This window comes from Gymnoscopelus braueri, assembly GCF_963280865.1.
Source record: "Gymnoscopelus braueri genome assembly, chromosome: 3".
Taxonomy (NCBI): Eukaryota; Metazoa; Chordata; class Actinopteri; order Myctophiformes; family Myctophidae; genus Gymnoscopelus; species Gymnoscopelus braueri.
The window spans coordinates 42,782,355-42,788,974 of NC_137612.1; the positions used below are offsets into that span (position 1 = coordinate 42,782,355).

At 40.2% G+C, this 6,620-nt stretch overlaps 1 long non-coding RNA gene across 1 annotated transcript; it reads right to left on the minus strand.

Moving 5' to 3' along the window:
* Window positions 1–2,807: 2,807 nt before the first annotated feature.
* On the minus strand, window positions 2,808–4,215 carry LOC308082461. Its single transcript, XR_013932927.1, has 3 exons — window positions 4,151–4,215; window positions 3,095–3,374; window positions 2,808–2,842 (listed from the first exon to the last, which is right to left on the minus strand). It is a non-coding gene; the product is annotated as an uncharacterized lncRNA (long non-coding RNA).
* Window positions 4,216–6,620: the final 2,405 nt, after the last annotated feature.

Sequence of the window (6,620 nt, forward strand, 5' to 3'; positions counted from 1 at the left end):
CTCAATAAATAGCTTGATGAATCAATTAATCAATTGGGGAAAAAAATACAACATTTTTGTTTTAATTAATCAATAGATCAGAACTGGGCTGGTCAATCCCCCCTATAAAATCACCACTGCAAGGGAGTGCAGTGCCCGGCATCGAGTCGGTTGTCCAATTGATTACCCCAGCCTAAGCTTTTTTTGGCAAATTCCCCACACCTGTCAAATTCCCCACACCTGCCATTTGATTACATAGTCAGTCTCCTTTCCACACTCAGGCATTCTCCACACATTCTCCACAGACGTTTACCACTGCACAAGGACTCTCCAGAACCACCGATCCCCCCATATGGCCATATACTGATAACATCAGGGATCTCCATATATAGACATAAAAGGGTCAAGGACACACAGATATAGAGATCTCCCTAAATGGGCATAAAATGGACACAGGCAGACTGACAGATACAGAGATCTCCATATATGGGCACAAAAGGGACAGACAGGCGGTTACAACGGGTAACCCTGTTGACAAGGGGTAAAATGGGTATTGCATAACAGGGTGGGTCATGCATTCCCTATTTGTATCGTTCCCAGCTTGCATCGTCCCCGAGTAGGCCGCTGCCCAATGGGCACCTGTCTAGTTCTTTTAAAATTATACCCAGAGATGGCAGGTGCAAAGTTGATATTTCATTATTTTACAGCTGAAGCAAGTAACCATTTACATGTCAATGGGGTTAGGGGTTCAGTGTCCTCCTGTGCCACTGCCAAACCCTCATAATGTTCTCATAATGTTCCTGTTGTGTTGCTGTTGTACATCATGGCAATAGGCCACTTATGTATTCAGTACGGGTCCAAGATACTCCATCACCAAAACTATCACAAGCCAAAACATGTAATTTTCACATTTTGCATTTCCATTCAGATATGTTACATATCTCTGCTTTCCGGCAGAAACCAGCTAACTCCAAAATGTTAAAGGGTGTTCAATAGCACTGATTTATGGAGAAAAAAAATGCAAAAGCGACAAAATAGAGTTAGCTGGTTTCTGCCAGACAGCAACGATATGTAATGAAAATATTTCAAGACATGGCTGCATTGTGCAGTAGTTTGCAGCTACAGTACTTTGCAAATGCAAAACAAGGCTATTAAAGTCTTGTTCCACAAGTGTGCCATAGTCCCCATTTGCTGCAAACTTCGCACTCAGTGGCGTTGTGGTTAGAGTGTCCGCCCTGAGACTGGGAGGTCGGGAATGGATTAGGGTTAAGTGCCTGTGACATCAGCGTCATGTCACGTCCAGGGGGTTGTACTTGCACACCAAGCTGCCACACTCTACAGAAACAGGAGATAGGCTCCTGACCAATGCCACATGAAAACACAGTGTAATGCATGTTACAAACCAGACATTACAGAGGTTTACAAGAGACCAATGCACACACTACTGGTAAAATGAACTGGTAACATTTGACCCATTATCAATTATATGGAACTATTTAATTTTGAAGTGAACATGAGCTTTGGGCAAGTAGAACATGAACTGTTCTTGCCCACTGGGCAGGTGGTTTTGAGACATTAGTGTAAAAACAACAACAACAACAACAACAACAACAACAACAACAACAACAACAACAACAACAACAACAAAACAGATTAAATCAACAGCCCTCAATTGTGTGTGCACATCCCTGAAACTGAACAGAGACCAAGGCAGAACACATCCATAAAAGCAACGGTTCTCAAAGTGGGACCCCCAGTGGTCCTTGAGGTTCCAGTGGTTCCCCCGCAAAATTAGTTAATACAAGTGTTAATGATCACTTTAACACTATTTTATACTTTGGCTATTCAAAAGTAGCCGGTCTACAAGCTCACAAGTACAGATCTATTTGCGGTTCCTTGATATAAAAAGGTTTGAGAACCAATGTGAACTAGAAAAAGCGTTCCTCGGAGCACAGGTCTCCACCAGGTCAGGTAGGTTATTGCGGCCTCCTGGTCAGTGGCGGACGCAGGATCTCTCTATGAGTAATCGGCCAGATTCCGAATCAGCTCGTCGAGAACAAACGCCTCATGTATCTTCAGGCCTTTGTAGAAGGAAACTTTGGCTCTTTCGTTATTCAGGAGTTCATAGAGTTTCCTCAATCTTCCTATGGTGGTAGGCTGAGCTTTCACTTCAGCACGACCCTCTTTTGTGATGGCTTTGTCCCTAACCAGCAGATCCAGGATGGGCTCGACCATGTTCACTCTAGCTTTCAGCTCCTCCTCTTGATCGTCGACTAATTTAATCACTGAACATAAGGGAAATAAAAAGGGAGTTGTGGGTGAGACTGTGGATGAGACATATTTAAACACGTTTCTTGTTAAGATAGGGTATATATATATACAGTAAGTTGGTGCTTACTCACATTCATTTATTGGGTTTTGAGTGGAGGAGCATCATCGCATAACAATAAGATATTTATATTATTAACTGTGTAACTACAGACTACAGGCTGTTCATTGTGTTATATATATTTAAGAAGAACAAATGTATTATTTAACAAAAACGCTTTCTCGCTCATCACTGGTGAGACGTACAGTAATACTGTAATCAAAATTAAAATCTATGCTGCATGTGTTTAAAATTATAACAGAAGAAAACGAGTGGACGACCATCAACTCATGATAAAACATATGTTTTTTTTAAGTTATTAAATGTGTGACATCAGACTACAGATAGAACATAAACATAGTGAACAGCCTATATGTAATCAGTTTACTGAAGACAAGACATCTGTTCATAGTGTCAGCTCACTTTCAGCATCGGTGGTGACTGCTCTCCTTGCTGAACTGATTGGAGGGTGCCGGGGCAGTGGTGGGTCAGCGCCTGTGGATTCATGGTGGTCTATTATTAAATTGATAACATTTGTGTTGCATAATTAACCGTTGTCTATGGCCTGTTTATCTACAGCAGGAAAGACAACCAGGTGCTCAAATGAGTAAAACGTCTTAGCACAGAATGTAATAATTTTGTGGATAAAAAAACTGTATATATATAGCACCTGATGTCTCTGAAACTCCAATTACAATCTACAGGGCTTTCATATTATATCATCATAAAAACCCTCTATTCACACACCTTGGGACATGTTTTTAAAAGACGCCAGTAGTAGTTGGTTGCCCATCTTCTCCAGAACATTCTCCATGATCTTAGCTGCATGATTGGTGTAGGTCTGCACAATCAGATTGGTGGTTGAAATCTTGTCAGCCGGTGCCAGTTTCCCATTTGCGATTGGCGGTTGGCCTTCAAGGTTAACATTCTGTCGCAGATACATCTTGAATTCCCTCAACTCTTCCTCGTTTTCAAACTCGATCAGAGTTTTGTAGATACATTCGGGAAGTGTTGTCATGGTTGATTCCTGGTACAAACACAAGATGTTCACATATCAGATTAATTCTCTTAATGCTTTGAGTGTGAAGACACTGAAGTTATGTACATTAGGGAAATTATGTGTATTATTTGAATTAAATGTATTTGCATATATAAACAGAACAGTGAAAGCAACGTCACACAGGTTGAACACAGTTACTGTATGGATTGGATAGAATGTTACATTAGATGGAACAAAGGGGCCATAGTGGCTCAGGAGGTAGCAGGCGCTTTTATAATCGGAAAGTTCCCGGTTCCATCGCCAGCTCCTCCTGGGTCAGTGTCAAAGTGACCCTGAGCAAAACACTGAACCCCTAACTGCTCCTGATGAGCTGGTTGATGCGAGCATGTGTGTGTGTGTGTGTGTGTGTGTGTGTGTGTGTGTGTGTGTGTGTGTGTGTGTGTGTGTGTGTGTGTGTGTGTGTGTGCGTGTGCGTGTGCGTGTGCGTGTGTGTGTGTGTGTGTGTGTGTGTGTGGATGAGTGAAAAACACTTTGTAGAAAGGCGCTATATAAATGCACAATTTACACACAATAACTGAGGTGGTTTTGCTGAAGAGGATCTGTACAAACATTTATGGTGACATTGAAATGTAGCATTAGAATGGAAAAAAGGAGACTAATGATTCAGCTCTTTGAATCAAAATCAAAAGTACTAAATGCCTGCATTACTTGTACATAGAGTAAACATCTACAGTGTATTTAAACATGCTCAACCCTGGCCTTCAGTTAGTTTGGTTTGATCATGTTGATGTCAATAAACATACCAAGTGATGTGTCCTTTACAGAAGTTGTTCCACAAAGTGTCCACTAGATGGTGTACAATAACCACCTGAGAAAGAAGAGAGAGAATGTCAGCGAGAGAATGTCAGAAAGAGGAGGGAGGAGGACGGAGAAATGCAAACATAAAACACATTATGAATGTAATGTGCATTCTCCTTGAATTATGATGAGAGGGAGACAGACAAAGCTGAGAGGGAAACTGTGTCACTGTCTGGAGAGACAGACAGTAGGAAAACTGAGAGGGAGACAGTGTAGGAGAGACAGACAGTTGGACAGCTGAGAGAGAGAGAGAGAGAGAGACAGTGTAGGAGATACAGCGAAGATAAGGTTCTGCCTGGTATAGGATTTTCGTTCTCATAGCTGATCTCATTGGTTAGATGTTGTTTCAGAGGTGAACATTAACAACAACATAATGAAAGGTTTTGAAAATATATAATTAATAATCATTCTCATGGCTCTAGTCTTATTTAGTGTCCCTCATAATTGCATGTTTAAAAAACTCAAGGTAAAATAAACAGACTGTGGATATTAACATGGTACACAGGCATCCAATGATATAATTTGCACATTTCACTGTGGATATCTAGAAAAAACACGCCTCCATAAAATAGAACCACATTGACCCTAAATGACTCTGTCCACACACACACACACACACACACACACACACACACACACACACACACACACACACACACACACACACACACACACACACACACACACACACACACACACACACACACACACACACACACACACACACACACACACACACACACACACTGTTGGAATCGTTTAAGGCCTTAATTATTATTATTATTATTGTTATAATATTGACCTTTGAAAACAAAATGCCGGTGCTACATATCTTATTTTATATTTTAGGTTTAAACAGGGCCGATGACAGGATTCTTGGGTGGGGGGACAAGATTTCTGAAAGTGGGGGCGCGTGCATGAGGCGCGAAAATGTTTTGGTTTTAATGCGGTTATTTATTAATTTCTTTAAAAAAAATTCGGGTTTTTCTCGTTTTTTTAAATTAAATTTTTGCCCTCAAAACATTAAGTCGGGTGTCTTTGCGCGATTTCACGTTGGCCACTTTAGCCACCTCAAGCCAATATATAGTCAGTTCTGTTCATAACCAGTGGTGGAAAAAGTATTCACATGTTTTACTTAAGTAAAAGTATCAATACTGCAATGTAGAAATACTCCCTTTAAAGTCAATTCAAAATGTATTTCAGTAAAGGTACAAAAGTATTGGTATAAAAATCTCCTAAATTTGTCATTTCTAGTTGAAATCATGCTATTTTCTGACTCATCATAAATCCTCACATGTTTACTTTTCTCCCCAGAGTTGTAACTAGAGTTGACATTTATTCCGTGAGAACAATAAACAATCCGGTCTATGAATATTATATGTTTATGAATTACCAAGAAGGACCTCAATGGAAACAAGACAGCAAGGACCTTTTAGACAAAGTGTTTTAACTGTACTTTCTGCCAAATAAAATATTCAATCAATCAATCAATACTGTAAGCCTGTGTGTGTCAATCCTTTTACTCACTCTTGTCAGAAGTTTCCAAAACAAAAAGTTTGTCCTCTGTCCCTCTCTCTTGCTCACTGTCCGTCTGTCTTCTTTCCTTCTGTCTCTGTCTCGTTAATCTCTCAAGAACAGATTCAGAGCTGCGCTTGAATCTGTCGGGAGCCCCGTTGAGAACCTGAAGTAACTTTTCCGGGGGATACCGTGGGATAAACCTCAATGAAAGTGTAGCAGCACAGAAGGCACGAGATCCGATGGATATTATTCTATATATAAGTCTTGTATTGATCAACTTCAAGAGTATTCACAAAAATGGCAAACTGAGTTGGTCAAAATACAGCACCCTGCAATCACAACTGCAGGAGCATTTATACAGTAAATTCAAATCACACTCTAGATTCACAGTTCCTCCTCCTCCTTATTTCAGCCAATCAGAAGCTGACCCGCTCCTGCTGAGCGCACAGCAGATCTGGCTATGCTTATCACACACATTTGCATGAAGGTAACTCTGATAATACAATTTTAAGTTCCTGTGGTAAAACTATAATCTAAAATGGAATATTCTTTAATAATTCGTGTTCATCATGTCGTGAGCCTTAAAAGGAGTATAAAACCAAGAATCCAGAACCTCCACTTATTCTCCTCCTCATTATCTTGGTCTTATAATTCGGTGTCTAATTACAGTGTTTCTGTTATGTGTGTTTCCACACACCAATATATAACATTGCATTTTCAATGTCAACATTGCGAAATAAACATTATACACTTTCACTGGAAAGGGTTTACAACAAAGCTTTTTTTGTGAGTTTGATACTTTTATCAGGCTTGCTGTACTAGCATTGGAAAATGATGGGCACAATTTCACCCATTAAACCGCTAAAAGTAGGCCTACAGAAATTGATTTGATGACGT